Here is a 17,068-nt window from a genome sequence, read left to right on the forward strand (position 1 = left end):
TAATTCTAATACTTCTTACAAGATCTTAGAATAACACCTGAGAAACCACAAAAGCAGAGATTTGGCTTATCTTTAACTGCTTAAGATCAATCTGCACCAGATCAGCAAGAGACAACATTTGTTTGTTACTTGCGAGTTTGCTGGAGTCGATTTTTCCTTGCCGGCTGGCCTTGGGGAAACACGGTGCTCCTGATTGGCTGGTGGCTTCTGTGACGTCCTTGGGATTTGCTCGTGGGCGGCTGTCGGTTACCAAGGTGACAGACTGCTGAGAGTCGGAAGTTCGTGCGGTTTCGGCGGTCCCGAAACTCAAGAGGTTTGCAATACCATGCACAAGCCAGTTAATGCAAAAAGCAAAGTTTCTTTGTTGCAGGGTGTTTTTAAGTGACCTGGATTGGTCCATCCCCATGACACTGTCTTCCAATGAGCAGTTGCCATAAAGGGCGGGGCCACGCCCCGTACCATCGTAGAAGGGGTCAATAATTAACAGACTGCATGTAGTATTCACGTGGTAAGTTTATCACATCAAAGGTGACAAGACGAATACTGTTTGTGCTACTAGTTTTTCATTTACACCAATGTATTGCAAATGTCACTAGCTTTCGTTCAATACCAGACATCATACATTTCAGACACATACAGATCATTTTAATCTGCTATAAGGGTTAAAACAACACATTAATTAACCTGGTTGGTTGGAATAAACATAGCATATGAGGAAATCCATGAAAGGTGTAATAAAACAGGACATTTTGAAGTCGCTTGTAAAACAAAAACTGTAAAAGAAGTGACCAGTGACCAACAAGATGATGAAACTAAGGGAACATGGTTTCTGGGGTCAGTTTCTGATGATGCTAACGAGGATGAGTGGCATGTAAAGTTATCAATGCAGGAGATTACCATTAATTTCAAGAATGATTCTGGCGCAGATATCACAGTCATGTCTGAACAAACATTTCTAAAACTTCCTGTTTGCACACATCTTACTAAAACATCTGCTGACATCATAAGTCCCAGTGGCAAATTGTACTGTATTGGTAAATTCTTAGCCTGTACAGAAAGGAAAGGACAAAGTGTCAGTTTCTGGACTTATGTTGTTACAGGCCCATACACTAACAACCTCCTCAGTCGTAAAACTGGCTGTGAAATGAAACTGGTGAGTAGAGTTGATTCTGTCAACATGGAGGACTGTGTTTCCAAAACTGTCTGGTGCATGCATATTCTCCACGTTAGATGAATCCAGTGGATTCTGGCAGATATCATTGGATTCAAGCTGCAGCAAACTCACCATTTTAATAACGCCAGTTGGCCGCTTCTGTTTCCGGAGTCTACCCTTTGGAATAACCTCCGCTCAGGAGATATTTCAGAGAGAAATGAGCACTCTTCTCAAAAATCATGCTGGCTCTGTTGCAGTGATGGACGATATACTGGTGCTCGGTAGAGACAAGGAGGAGCATGATCGCAACCTCAAAGCAGTCCTAAATTCCATCAGAGACTATGGTCTTAATTTGAATAAAGAGAGGTGTCACTTTGGAAAATCTGAAATTCAATTCTTTGGACATAGTATTGGAAATGATGGGGTCCGGCCTGACATTAACAAAGTGAGAGCTATAACGGAGCTCCCCTGCCCTACGAATCTGACTAAATTGCGACAGGTCTTAGGGATGATAAATTACCTCGGTAAATTCCTTCCAGGTCTTTCATCAGTTCTTTATCCAATGACTGAGCTGCTTAAGGGTGACACTGAATGGATCTTGAGTGAGGCACAGATGTAGGTGTTTAACAGGGTGAAGAGCATGTTGACCACAGCACCAGCGTTAGCGTTCTATGATACTACCAAGACCACAGTGGTCAGCGTTGACGCAAGTAGTTATGGTCTAGGTGCTGCCCTGTTTCAGCAGCAGGAAGAAGGACTACTTCCGATTGCTTTCTGTTCAAGGACTTTAACTGAGACTGAACGCCGCTACTTGCAAATCGAGATGGAATGCCTAGCTGGAGTGTGGGCATGTAAATAGTTCTCGCGTTACTTGCAAGATATGGACAAATTTGAGCTCCAGACTGATCATAAGCCACTTGTACCATTGATTAACACATACGATGTTAACAAAGCTTTCTTAAGGTGCCAACGGACACTGATACGTTTAAAGAGATTTAATGTCAAAGCAGTGCATGTACCAGGCAAACAGCTTGTGGTGGCAGACACTCTTTCCAGAAATCCTCTGACTCATTACACGAAGTCTGACACAGAGCGTGACCTGACAGTGTTTGTACAGGCAGTACTGTCCACTAAGCCTGTGAGTGGAGATGGGTTAAATGCCGTAAGGAAAGCCACGCTCCAAGATACAGATCTCCAGTTGGTTTGCAAGTACATCCGCCAAGGATGGCCCAATCAGACATCTCAGTTGACAAGTGTGTTTCACAGGTTTTATGCTGCTGGGGCTCACCTTTCGGAAATTGTTGGACTTTTGCTGTATGAGGATATAATTGTGATTCATGGTTCACAGAGACTGGAAGTGTTACGTCTGCTTCATACAGGTCATTAAGGCCTCACGAAGTGCAGGGAGAGGGCTAATATGTCTGTGTGGTGGCTTAGAATAGGCAGACATCACAAAAACAGTAGAGACATGCAAGTTCTGTCAAGTCTATAAGTCGACACAATAGAGAGAACCCCTGATGGTTACAACCCTTCCTGATGGGCCATGGCAAAAGATCGCTGCAGACATCTGTGAACTAGATGGTAAGAAATCCCTAATAGTGGTAGATTATTATTCTCATGATATTGAGATTGCACCTCTACAAACTATTACAAGCCAGCAGGTGATTAAGCATCTGAAAACTATGTTCGTTCGGTGGGGGATCCCATACGAACTTATAATTGACAATGCTATTCAGTTTACATCTGCTAAGTTTGTGGAGTTTAAAACGACAAACGATTTCACTCACACTACCTCCAGCCCTCACTACCCACAGGCTAACGGTGCGGCTGAGAGGAGTGTTGCTATTGCAAAAAGAGTGTTGAGACAGCCAGATCCACAGCTAGCTTTAATGAGCTATCGTGCTACACCCATCAATGCCACGGGACTGAGCCCAGCTCCACTGATGATCGGACGTCAGATCAGAAAGACAGTTCCAATACTACCAACGAAAGTATATTGTGCAAACAAAGTAAGGCACAATCTCTTGCCGAAACAGAGACACGTTCAGAGTGTCCCGGATACTCTTAAAACTCCTGAGACACCACATGGACAGGCTGTGACTGAGAAAAGTGAACTTAAAAACATGTTCTGTGATGTTGACAGGTTATGGTTAAGAGATTGACGATTGTAAGCAAAGGATATTTTTAAGTTGGTATTGATATCTGTTACCAGGTTGAAAAAGTAATTTGTTTTGTTCCATGTTGCTAAAGGGGAACTTGTTATATATTTACTAAAGGGGGGCTTCATCGCTTAAAAAGAGGGGAGATGTGGTGATATGTGAACAGGTTATTGAGATTGGCTGTTCTGTGTCGGGGTCCAGGGTTGCTGAGGCAACGGGGGCAGAGCCATCACGAGCAGGCTCACACAGAAGGCAGAAAGATCGCTAATGAGTGCATGCTTTAATAAAGTTATATTCTGAGTTCTAAAGCGATGGTCTACTCTGTTTAACATGACACCTTGTCTGCTTAACAAATTTTAGAAAAACATTTTGTTGAAATTATTAATATATACGAATAAAAATAGTCAATTTACAGCGTTTAAATCTGTCTTATCAATAAGACCAAAAGGACTTTTATGATCAATTATGTAAGAAACTCTGAAAACTGGACTGACACAGTTTCAATTTACTATAACTTCTATGTTTAGCAGCTCTGACACAATTTACATTGTAAAAGCACTAGATAAATAACAATGAATGCATTTAATCTGTACATGTTAATGGACCAAACAAAATATGATCTGATTTATTTTACATTTAATGTGCATCAAAATTACAGTGTGTGTAGCCAATGTTTCCAGTGTCTTTTCACTTTTCAGCTTTTGATGAGACATTTTAAGACTTAATGAAAACTAATGTTTTATTTATTTATTTCAGACCTAATTGAAGAGAATGAGGGGAGTAAAGAAGAGGATCATCATGTCAAAATTGAGGAAAAAACTCATTTACAGACTGATGGTATTTTGAAAAGGAGAGACAAGAATCATTTCACCTGCACTCAGTGTGGAAAGAGTTTCAGCTGCTCATCACACCTTAATAATCACACGAGGATCCACACTGGAGAGAAACCATTCACATGCACTCAGTGTGGGAAGAGTTTCAGCCAATCATCATCCCTTAATCTACACATGATGAGCCACAATGGAGAGAAACCATTCACTTGCACCCGGTGTGGGAAGAGTTTCAGCCGCTCATCACACCTTGATCACCACATGAGGATCCACACTGGAGAGAAACCATTCATGTGCACTCAATGTGGGAAGAGTTTCAGCCTATCATCATCCCTTAATCAACACATGAGGATCCACATTGGAGAGGAACCATTCACATGCACTCAGTGTGGGAAGAGTTTCTGCCAATCATCACACCTTAATGAACACATGAGGATCCACACTGGAGAGAAACCATTCACTTGCACTCAGTGTGAGAGGAGTTTTAACTACTCCTCAAACCTTAATAAACACATAAGGATCCACACTGGAGAGAAACCATTTGCATGCACTCAGTGTGAGAGGAGTTTCAACCAATCATCATCCCTTAATAAACACATGAGGATCCACACTGGAGAGAAACCATTCACTTGCACTCAGTGTGGAAAGAGTTTTGGAAGAAAATGCAATCTTAAGATTCACCTGAGGATCCACACTGGAGAGAAACCATTCACATGCACTCAGTGTGGCAAGAGTTTCCACCAATCATCAGCCCTTAATCAACACATTTGGATCCACACTGGAGTGAAACCATTCACATGCACTCAGTGTGGAAAGAGTTTCAGCCGCTCATCATCCCTTAATCAACACATGAGGATCCACACTGGAGAGAAACCATTCACATGCACTCAGTGTGGAAAGAGTTTCAGCTGTTCATCATCCCTTAATCAACACATGAGGATCCACACTGGAGAGAAACCATTCACATGCACTCAGTGTGGAAAGAGTTTCAGCCGCTCATCATCCCTTAATCAACACATGAGGATCCACACTGGAGAGAAACCATTCACATGCACTCAGTGTCGGAAGAGTTTTAACTGCTCATCACACCTTAATAAACATATGAGGATCCACACTGGAGAGAAACCATTCAATTGCACTTTAGCCGCGGTCACAATGGACTTTTCTCCCCATAGACTTACATATATACGCATGCGAATGTCTCAGACCGAAAACGCAAGTCTGTGTGTTTTGCAGTTCACTGCATTGCAAAGTTCAAGCTTGGTGAACTTTGACCTGTGAAATCACATCACTTGACTGTGTAAGACCAATCGTAGATCAAAACATGACCTCTCTGGACAGAAATGTAAAATATAGACCAATCGCTCACTTTTTTTAATGTCTAATCATCTTGTTTAATCCCGCCCCTTTTCTAGGGCTGCTCGATTATGGGTAAAATCAAAAGCACGATCATTTTGGTCATAATTTTATATCACGATTATTCAAAACAATTATCAGTTAAGTCAAAATTATTCGCCCTTCTGTGAATTTTTTTTTGTTTATATAAATATTTCCCAAATGATGTTTAACAGAGGAATTTTTCACAATATTTCCTATAATATTTTTTTCTTCTGGAGAAAGACTTATTTGTTTTATTTCGGCTAGAGTGAAAGCAGGTTTAAATATTTTGAAATCTATTTTAATAGCTTAGTATTTCTAGCTCCCTTAAGCAATATATATTTTGATTGTCTGAGAAGAAACTACTGTTATACAATGATGTTTAAAAATGGGTTGAAAATAAGTCTTTCCATTAAACAGAAATAGGGGGGAAAGGGTCGCTAATATTTCAGGAGGGCTAATAATTCTGACTTTAACTGTATATATGCACAGTTATTTTCCTCCCTGTAAAAAAAGAAAGGGAAATAAATACAATAGAATAAAAATATGAAACAAACTGTGCTTTAGGAATCTTAACTGTAAGAAAAATACTTTAGCTACAAAAGTCCTTCAGTCAAGAGCAGTGAGGGATTTTCTCCTTTTGTTGTTTGATTAATGATAAAAACAGTCAGCATCAGAAATATTGTGCACTGTCACTTTAAGAATAGTGCGGCTCTGATATAGTTTCTCTTTCACATGTCTTTTGATTCTCAACTTGTTTGTTTATTACACAAATGAGGGTTAATATGAATAATCACTTAACACCGCGCTCTGACAAAAATGTGCATGTATTTGACCATTAAAGCGCTCGCATTAATATGGCCTTAGGTGTGTGTGCTCTACTCATCTCTGAGGCTAAGCGCGCACACACACACAACATGCGCTCTTTCGAGCTTTTAAAACATGAATGATTCGAACGTACATCAATGAATGATGCGCATCCCGTGCTGCAAAAGATACAGTACATGCTTTTAGTCATTTTCACGTGGAACTAAGCTTTGCAGAGCAACAAATGTGTACAACTGGAAAGGGGGCGGTATAAGATGCATTAATCGTTTATCTCGATCAATTGTTTTTCATAATCTGTAGAAGCCGAAATCGAAACCAGATTTTCGATTAATTGCACAGCCCTACCCTTTTCGCAGCGCCATACAACAGAATTTCGCATGCTCAAACTCTAGTGTGACCGCAGCTTCGGTGTGGAAAGAGATTCAGCAACTCCTCAGACCTTAATAAACACATAAAGACCCACACTAGAGAGAAACCATTCACATTTACTCAGTGTGGGAAGAGTTTTAGCTGATCAGCAATCCTTAACGAACACATGAAGATCCACACTGGTGTGAAAGAGTATATGTGCTTGAGTGTGAGAAGACTTTTATTACAGCTCCAAAATTAAAACTGCACCATGCGATTCACACTGGAGAGACCGTACAAGTGTTCACACTGTGACATGTCTGAATAATGTTTGAAAAGGCTGAGTGATGGTATACTGTTTTCCAACACTCTTACACTGCAGTAGGTGGGGTTGTAAACATGTCCTCGCGTTTACTGTAAATACAGTGGTGGCGGCTGAGAGAAGAACAGTTTTATAAACATCTGGCAAACAGCACCTCTGCAGCTTGAAATGTCTTTGCAAGTGATTGTACAGGTGCGGATACATCTGTACTTTACTCTCCAGTGTATTCATATAGCTAGTGTTGTTTTGGATGATGTTCTCTGTCTGACTCCCTGAATGAGAAACAAATCACTAGGAAGACACCACACATGAAAGTAGGTGGAGCTCCAGGACAGTAAGTTTGCAGTATACCAGGGCCTCAAGTTTAGAAAGCCCATTAAATTGTCCTGTTGAATCTTTTAATAGTAAAGTTTCTTTACTTTTAGGTTCAAGATTCTTTCTAGTTTACCACATTTACTTGTTTTAGTAGAATACAAACTTGATGAATACTTTATGATTTAGGCAGAGCGACAGGTATTAAGTTTTACAATATTAATACACTGTGATGATCCCAAGACTCCAGATTGGAGTATGTGGTAAATACTGATTGGATGCCTGCATTACTTATCAATGGGTATATAAAAGTTGTTGTGCTAGCTACCCCAGGACACTGTGGCTACTCAGGAGTCCCGTCATCTCATTGACTCTAACCTTATGGTTTTGTTTTGCATTACATATATCATGTAGTTAAAGTGTTGTTGTGATTATATCCTAAGTTCTTTGTCTTCATTATTATCCCTAGACATTTGTTGGTAGCTTTGATTGATTGTTCTATGAGTTACATTTTATAATAAATAATTAGCATTCAGGCTATTTTGTTGGCTCATCTCTCTTTTATGGTGCGACTCAATAAGCGGGTCAAGCGGGCCACTTGATGCGGGCGCGCAGGGTCTGCGCGTCCTTGGGACACGCGCTCTTGTACTCTGTGTTTGTTCTTTCAGCATCGCGCTGTTTTATTCTCAGCGTCTCCGTCTAGTTGGTTTCGGTTTTGGTTGGCGCTGAGATGAAACATGCGCGTTGCATTTGTGTGAGCGCACGGTAAGGTGTTTTCACCTATTGTGTGCTCGTGTCTTGCGTCTGTTGTCAAAGCACGTGGCTCTGTGTTTACATTGTGGTTGCGTGCTTTTGTTGTGTGCTTCAGTGTTGTGTTTGTCTTGTCATACAAACACACGGTTAATGAGTTCTCTCATTGGCTGCGTGTTCTAGTCTTGTTTTATGTGAGCACATGGCTTGCGTTGTCTCTTTGTGTCATGTGCTCTCCCATCTATTGTCTGTCTGTCTATCTGTTTGTGTGTTAATTTACTCCTGCTTATATTCTCCTCATGTCTGCTGTCCTGTGCTAGTTCATCATTGTATATCATTGTATGTTTCCTCATCGTATGTTACCTTGTCGTGTGTCTGTTCCAGTCCTGAGCCCTGCCAGTTTGCCCAGTCTAGTTTGGTTTGTTTGTTAATTTGTTTTATTAGTGTTTTCCCTGGTTTGGTCAATCCCAATGACACTGTCTTCCAATGAGCTGTTGCTATGGTGGGCGGGCCCACGCCCCATACCATTATGCTCAGGGTATGTCATTAACAGACTGCTTGGTAATTTCATGTAATAAAATATCTTGTTAGTTTGTAAATATCTTACATCAAATGTTACAAGGCAAATACTGTTTCTGGTACAAGTTTTTAATTTACACCAATGTATTGCAAATATCACTAGCTTTTGTTTAATACCAGACATCATACATTTCAGACACATGCAGAAGGATTCATCTGCTATAAGGGTTAAAAACCATTGATTAACCTGGTTGCAAAAAACACATGTAGTATTCAAAGCAAGCCACTGCCCCAGAGGGAAACATTTAGTGTTCTCCTTAGGTCTCTGGAATTTTTTTGAAGTAGCACACAACTCTTAAATTCACAAATCCAATTTTTGTTAATTCACAAATTGTCTTTTGAATTTATGAGTTGTATTTTGTAAATGAATTGTGTTGTACATGGATTAATGTTATTTAGTTTTTTTTTTTAAATTACTTTTGAGACTGAGAATCATACGTTTACATTTAGTTGGGAATGAAAAGACATTCCTCCAGCATGGAACAGTCAATGAAAAGGTTTTGGAAAGTGATTTATAGCCTGCGCTCACTCCCAGACTGGAGGCTCCTGCAGGCTTGTAGACCTTCAGCAGTAGGTGGAGGTAGGGGGTGCAGTGCCAGTGATTTGAATTTGATACGAGTCTTGAGCGGTAACCGATGCAGAGAGATAAAGAGAGGAGTTACATGGAACTCATTGAAGACCAGATGAGTTGCAGCATTCTGGAGCATCTGTAGAGGATTAGGGGTGCAGGATGGGAATCCAGCTAGAAGAGCACTGTCGGGGTCCAGCATTGAAGTGACAAGAGTTTGCACTAAAAGTTGTGCAGCATGATCTGTTAAGAAGAGTCAGATTTTTCTGATGTTGAAAAGTGCAGATCTGCATGATGGAGCTGTATTAGCAATGTCCTCTTTGAAGGACAACTGATCATCCAGAATCAGATTTCAAGATTTCTTACCAAACTACATTGGGTAGTGGTGGATGATCCCAGCTGGATTGAGAAATTGTGTTGAATGTGTAGAGTTGCAGGGAAGGTGATGTAAGCAGATGAATAAGCAGTTGGTGATGTTTTTTTCCAAGCCAATATCCTTCAGGCAGTTTGATGTGAGCTAAACATTTGGAAATTTAGTTGAAAATAGCCCTTTGTAGTGTTTTGGCAATAATCAGGAGAGGGACTGGTCTGTATTTTTCATCCAATGAGGTGTTGAGTGATGTTTTCTTTTAACAGTGAGGTTACCCAGGCCTGTGTAACCCTGCAGGCCCTATACCACCCAACCTGCTCCGAGCTGGTATCGAACCGGCTACCTTCTGCATGGCAGTTGCTCTAACAAAGAGGCTAAAGACCATGGCCCCTAGCGTCTGTCACCAGAGCACCTTTAGAGGTCAGAGAAATAAGGTTTACCTGCACAGCACTTCACTAGCTGGCTTCTATTACACCTGCTTAAAAGTGTTTGGGAATGTGCCAGTGTGGAGTGAAGGGAGAGAGTGAATTTTTCTTCAGAGGGTGTTGTTTAATGGAGATTTAGGTTGGATTTGGTGAGAAATAGACTGCTAATTTGAGTGTTTTGTTTGTGTAAAGAAAGAGGCCAGCTGATAAGGAGTTGGTGGAGGAGGACAGAGCAGGGTTTAAAATGTCCTGAAAAGTTTGCGGATGTCTGAAGTGCTGGTAATTTTGTTATGGTAGTATGGAGTTTTGGTCGAATGGAGTTGGGAGGCTAATGATACCAGCTGGGTTTGGAACCTGCTGAGGTCAGTAAAGGCTTTTGATTTGTGCCATGCTCTCTCTTTTGCCCTGGGTGCTGCTCTAGGTTATCTCAGAACATGCCCTAACACTAACCATTATCAGACCATCTGACAGCCAGGGAGTAGGGTGCATTGGTCTGGTGGAGACAGGACTGATCTCACCTAAGCAGGATGTTAAAGTGGAGCAGAGTGTTTCTGCTGCACTATTTACATCAAGAAGTGAGAACCGTATATGCTTGAGGGAGGAGAGGATGTAACAGTGGAGGAGAAGTGTGTGGAGGACAAATCAATTTTTACTAGTAGCAATTTAGTTGATAAAATTAACAATTGAATTCTTGATATCAACAATAAAGTCTGAATGGCAGCCTACATTTAGTTAAGTTTCACAAACTAATTTCGAGAGGAGCACGTGATATGATTGACCGCAGCTGGTCTCTCATCTGCAATTATTAGTTTGCCAATCAGAATAATCCAAACTCACTATAAGAAGCCTAGCAAAAAAAAATAACTACCTTATCTTCGTTTTCCGAAGAAAGCTTGACAGGACTGCTTCAGCTCCTTCACAAGCTTCTAAAATTCAACATCTCTCTAGAACCCATCAACAATTCTACTACCATCATCTGACTACAACAAATCAACAACAACAACAACAGTGGAAATGACAAAACAGCAGCATCAAAACTACTCTCACATCATCAACAGCAACATGGACAGTAACGAAATCTCCGCTCTCATAGAAACACTAGCTCCGGTTCAACAACACCAAGCTCAGCCTAGAAGCCGACTCGATACAGAGGCTCCAATAAGAGGCCGAAGGCCTATCCTCTCTTCTTCAGCAAGGACTCAATGCTGCATACAATCCCCATCCCCCATCACTCAAAATCGCAACCCACCTTTTCTAGTTTCTTCATACGCCTCCGGAAGATCATCATCCCTCAATTTCAACAAGTTGACTGTGAACAAATGCCGCCAGACCCTTATAAACGCCAGAATCTCCATCCCCAGCAGCTGCAATAAAATGAAACTACCAAAACTCTATGAATCCATCTCATCACCACACTGCCACCACACCCCCTATACTCAACCCACCACAGCCCTGCATGCACAAAATCTCTCCGGAGCATTAAAGAAAGCAACCAAGAAAAACAATAAAAAGCAATTCCATGGAACTGGACAAACTGCACCTACCATAACATTCCAAAACATGGACAATCCACCGGATTATGACGCCACTCTCGGACTTCCCACCCCCCTCCCTTTGCCTCCAGCTCCACATTCCAGTGAAAACTCCAGCCCTACTCTTCCAGCCATCCCTTCCACCCTTAATCCTCCTCAATTCTCTCTCCCTTTCAACCTCCCTCACTCTTCAAACCAGCTTATTTCTACCCAGTCTTTCTCTACGAGTCCTAACGCTCTTCCTCTCCCTACTCATTACCCCTCTTCCAGTATTCCCTTTACATTCCTTCACCAAGCACCCACCTCCATTACCAACCCTCCTTAACAGTTTACAACAGACAAAAGAGTACTCAAGAAGACAGTTAGTGGGGAATTTTTTTTGTCAAACAAGAATTGATTTTATTTTATGCACAAGAAATGTTGAAGGGTTTATAAGCAAGATCAAATATGAAGAAACAAGTCTGAGTGACCATAAGCCAATGTTTATGAATCTAGACTGGAGTAATGTGAAAAGAGGGCCAGGGGTATGGGTTTTAAACACAGCGGTTTTAAAGAATGAAGACTATGTTTTGAGTATAAAGCTAATTATTCAAGAGGAAAAATGGAATGAAATGTATAATGAGGACAAAAGAATGTGGTGGGAGAATGTGAAACATTTAGTTAAAAAGTTTACAATAAAATACTGTAGACAATTACAAAATTGTAAAAAATATAAGGAAAAGGAGCTGAAAGAAAAACTAGAAAACGAATTGAAAAATGAGAATGGAAAAGATATACAAAAGATAAAAGAACTGGAAGGAAGACTGAAAGAAATGGAGGAGGAGAAATTTGAAGGTGCAAGATTAAGAAGCAAAGCCAAATTTACAGTGGAGGGGGAAAAGTGCACTAAATTTTTCTTTGATCTAGAGAAGACAAGAGGGAAGGCTGAAATGATTAAAGAAATAAGGAGCAGAAATGGGAACATAGTAGAAGAAAATGAGGAGATTTTGGAAGAAATAAGATCATATTATGAGAAATTGTTTTGCACAGAGGGAGTAAAGGAAAAAGAAAAAAGGGAATTGCTAAAGCTAATCAAATCAAGAGTAGAAGAAGAGGAAAAAAGAGAATGTGAGAATGTGTGAAGAGGTAAGAGAAGAAGAAATAAAAAGAGCAATTAGTGGATTGAACAAAAAGAAAAGTCCAGGAATTGATGGGTTGGGAAGTGAAATTTATATTGTTTTTAAAGATATTTTATCTAGTATTTTAAAGGAAGTATATGATGAGATTTTTGAGAATGGTGGGGTAAATAAAAGAATGGGGATGGGCTTAATGAAGGAGATATACAAAGGAAAGGGGGATAAAGTAGATTTAAAAAATATAGACCCATAACAATGCTCAATACTGATTTGAAGATTTTAGCAAATGTTTTAGCTAACAGACTAAAGGAAGTGATGCCAAGCATAATCAAAACAAACCAAGCATATAGTATAAAAGGACGAGACATTGCTGACACAACTATGAGTATTAAAGACACAGTAAGATATATAAATGATAAGAAGAAAGATGGTTTTTTAATTAGTCTGGACTTCGAGAAAGCTTTTGATAGAGTCGAGCATGACTTTTTATTTGGAGTGCTAAAGAGTTTTGGTTTTGGGGAAAATTTTATAAAGTGGGTTCAGATTTTATATAGAGGAGCTATAACCAGGATAAAATGCAATGGTTTTTTAACGGACTGTTTTAAAATAACAAGATCAATCAGACAGGGTTATGTGCACTTTTATATGCCTTAGTTGCAGAACCACTGGGATTAGCTGTGAAGCACGAGGAACGAATAAAAGGAATAGAGGTAGAGGGGGGAGTGAATAAAATATTTCAATATGCTGACGATACTACATTAATACTACAAGATCTGGCAAGTGTAAAGCAAGCAATGGAAACGGTACAACATTTTTGCAAGGGTTCAGGAGCTAAAATAAACGAAGATAAAACAGTATATTTGAGATTTGGAGGAACTGAGGATTTATCTGGACATTTTACGTTCAAGGAAATGGATGAAATTAAAATTTTAGGCATTGTAGTTGGGAGGGATGAAAAGAAAGCAGAAGCAACTATGTGGGAGGAAATGTTAGGAGGGATTGAAAGAAGGCTGAGGTTTTGGAAGTTAATGTCTTTAACTTTGAAGGGGAGAGTTTTAATTTTGAATGTTTTAATGGATGAATGTTTAATAATGATTAGTTCGGAAACGCAAATAAATACATTGAAACCTTTGAACATCCTTAAGGTTTTGAAGAAGTGCACTCAAAGAATGCATCCCGCTTGAGGCATGATGTGACAACTCTGTACTGTAGATAAAAATTTGATTCATTATTTTTTGTAAAAAAAAAAATACTTAGTGTGTTTTCACAAAATATTCTTATAACATTTTCATTTGTGTCGTGTGCCACACCTGCAAAGAGCTGTGCTTCACATTGTGATGCAGCAAACACCAGTTCTTCATCATCTTCAGCAGTGGATCTGGAAGTGCCTGGAGCATAAATCTTAAAAATATTACTGTGAAAAATACACACAGCCAAATGTACAATACGATGGTGCTTACTTACCAGTAGTAAAAAGCTGCCTTTGGGCCATACGTTTGGCTGGGGGTTCTGCTGTAGGAGGAGGTACTGCAGTTTTGTATCTGGAAACAGAAAGTTTGACATAACAATAAATAAACACATATATAACTGATGTTGGAATAATTCTGTATCATGCTCAGTATTCACTCTCCTACTTACAGGGTTTAACAGGTGACATCAGTTTTTTTGCCAGCTGTGAAGGAGACAAGTGCTTGCCCCGTGCCAACAGCGATTTCACAGTGGCAGTCTGCTGTACACCTGTTTGGATGGCTGCAGGTGGAGGAGCAGGGACACTGGATGCTGCAGGTGAAGGTGCAGAGACACTGGATGCTGCAGGTGGAGATGCAGAGGCAGCAGCAGAAGCCAGTCTTTTCAGGACATACGTCTTGAAAAGTGCCATGTTGGTTTTTGGCCTGGCATCTGCCTTAACCAGGTACCTGATTAGGGCTTGAGCCTCCTTGTTCTGGTCCTCAAACACATCTTTCATGGACCGGCCCTTAAAGTCACCAAACTCCACCATCAAGCACCCTGTATCTCCTTTTGCCCTGGCTTCTGCTTGCATTTCCTGTTTCCTCTGGTACTTCTCTACTTCTTCTGCAATCTCCCTGATGGAGGAAGTGTACTGAAGAAACAGGTGTTTGTTTTCTGACAAGGGTGTTGTCTGCAGCTTCTCATCAGAAATGCTAAGCACCAGGTACACCGCATACCCCAGAGCATGCTCTAGGAGCCATCTAAATCTTTGGCCCTGGTACTTGCCAAACTGAATCTTGCAGTGAGCCAGAACTAAAAACTGGTCACTGGGGTCTCCACCATTGCTGCTGACAAAAGCAGTGGCCTCTGCCAGCACCTCTTTCTTGGGTTTGGCCCTTACAGACTCCCTGCTTACAAGGCGCTCTGCCTCTGCAGATGGCCCCAAGAGGAGTCTGCTTGATGTCGCTGATTGGCGGCGGAAAATCGAGTATGCGTACATTTTTTCTGAAAAAAAAAAAAAAACATTAGAGAGATCATTACCTAGAGCATTTAGAAAGATACATTTACATTAAGTCTGAAACAATAATTTAACAATGTAGACATAATCCATATTATTGCAGTAGTAAATATACTTCTGGTGAATTTTCTATAGATATGCCTAATATATGCATGGTAGTACAACTTAAAATTCATATAAATAAATGAGAAACAACAGAAATTAAAACATTAAGTAATAAAATACACATTAAACTCTTAAGTCTTTACATTATGACTATTTTATAAATAAAATGTTTGTACTTCAGCTATTTAATATAACTATTCTGTTGTGTAATATATCTGAAAACACAAGTAATAAAATAAACAAAATACAATATATGCTTTTAATATTTTTACAATAGATTTATGAAATACAATACAATCTAATTACTAAATATATATCATATATTGTCATGAACAAGTGTTAAACTCAAATGTTTTTAAAGTTTGTGCAGTCGTTTTACTTAAAATAGAATTATTTTAAAAGTATAGAATTATTTGCTAAATTAAATGTTTAAGAAAAAACTTTAACTCTGTATTTAATGCATTTACATTATAAGTAACTGTAACTGTACATTTAAATACAGTAACGTTAACTTTTTAGAGTGTACACAGCGATAATAGGGCCCAATATTGCTAGGTCGAATGGGGGCATTATTTTTCTAAACAAATGTCAGAACATTTTGTTTCATCATTTGACCAAATGGCGATGATTCCACCTTTTCTGATCACTAGCGACATTTTGCTCTGTATTTATCATGGGAAACATTACCGTTTTACAAGTTATGTAGAAAACATCTGCTATAACGTTACCTTGCTGTCGATTGTAACATCATTTAACAGAAATACACACAGTATAATAAACTAATAATAAAGTAGTGTTACATCTGGCTTACCTGATTCAAAGATGACGATTATAATAAAAGTGTTGTGTGATTGGTCAAAAGTAAGCCATCGAGGAAAAACGCGATTGGTCAAAAATACATCACAGCAAAAAGAAATGCGATTGGTCAAAAGTAAGCCACTGAAGTGAAACGCGATTGGTCGAAATGACGTCAGCACAAAGACAAACGCGATTGGTCAAAAGTAAGCCACCGAGGTGAGACGTGATTGGCTCATGTGGGCTTACTTTGGGCTTACTTTGGCTCTGTAGACGGGATGCTGCAGGCGCAAGCGAGAGGTAGCGGGATCGATGCCCGCATTCTCCACTTGTGTTTTCATGCCTTTCACAGTGGCTTTTATTGCAAAGCTGGTTGCACCTGGAGGGTTTAGAGCGAATTTCCTTACGTCAGCTTTGCCGGTTCTGTGTAGTACTAATCATTGCAATCCTTCAGAAGCCCTATCAAGTCACAGTTTTCTTTTATTCGATGGCGCGTCCGCAGTGGGAAATCAAAGCACTAAATATATAGCAGAGTGCTGTCGATTAGCCCATAGGAATCATCACCAGAAGCAATGTGACCACCTGGGAGAAAGATAGCGTTTTGGTCAAATGGAAGCAGGTGGACTTGAGGGTGAAGCAGCTGGACTTGAGGGTCCTAGAAAACCCATAGTAACTGTTATTCTCTGGCCTTCAAGGGAATAGAACGCTATTTTAGCTTTTTTGTGCGGTACTGGCAAAAAAAAAAAACAGGTCCCATCTAGATTTGAATTTAGATCGCTGGATGCAGAGTGCTATCCATTACATTATGGAACCTCAAGATGGTGTAGAGCTGCTGCCCGAGATGAAGATGATGAATTAAAAAACTGGCCTTGCAGGAAAGTAGCAGAAGGTCCATCCAAGGCAAGGCCAATGTGCATTGATTTCTGAGTAACTCGTCATTCGGCTTGCAGGGCTCCTCACACATTTACTGGAGCATTACTAGGTAGGGCCTTCAAAAGAAAAGCATGCCATTCTAGGCAATTTGACGACTAAA

The 17,068-nt window shown here is 40.0% G+C and overlaps 1 pseudogene; it reads left to right on the top strand.

Annotated features, from left to right (window-relative positions):
- Positions 1-4,004: 4,004 nt before the first annotated feature.
- On the top strand, positions 4,005-7,865 carry LOC130222091 (gastrula zinc finger protein XlCGF57.1-like; annotated as a pseudogene).
- Positions 7,866-17,068: the final 9,203 nt, after the last annotated feature.

Source organism: Danio aesculapii, chromosome 4, assembly GCF_903798145.1.
Source record: "Danio aesculapii chromosome 4, fDanAes4.1, whole genome shotgun sequence".
Classification (NCBI taxonomy): Eukaryota; Metazoa; Chordata; class Actinopteri; order Cypriniformes; family Danionidae; genus Danio; species Danio aesculapii.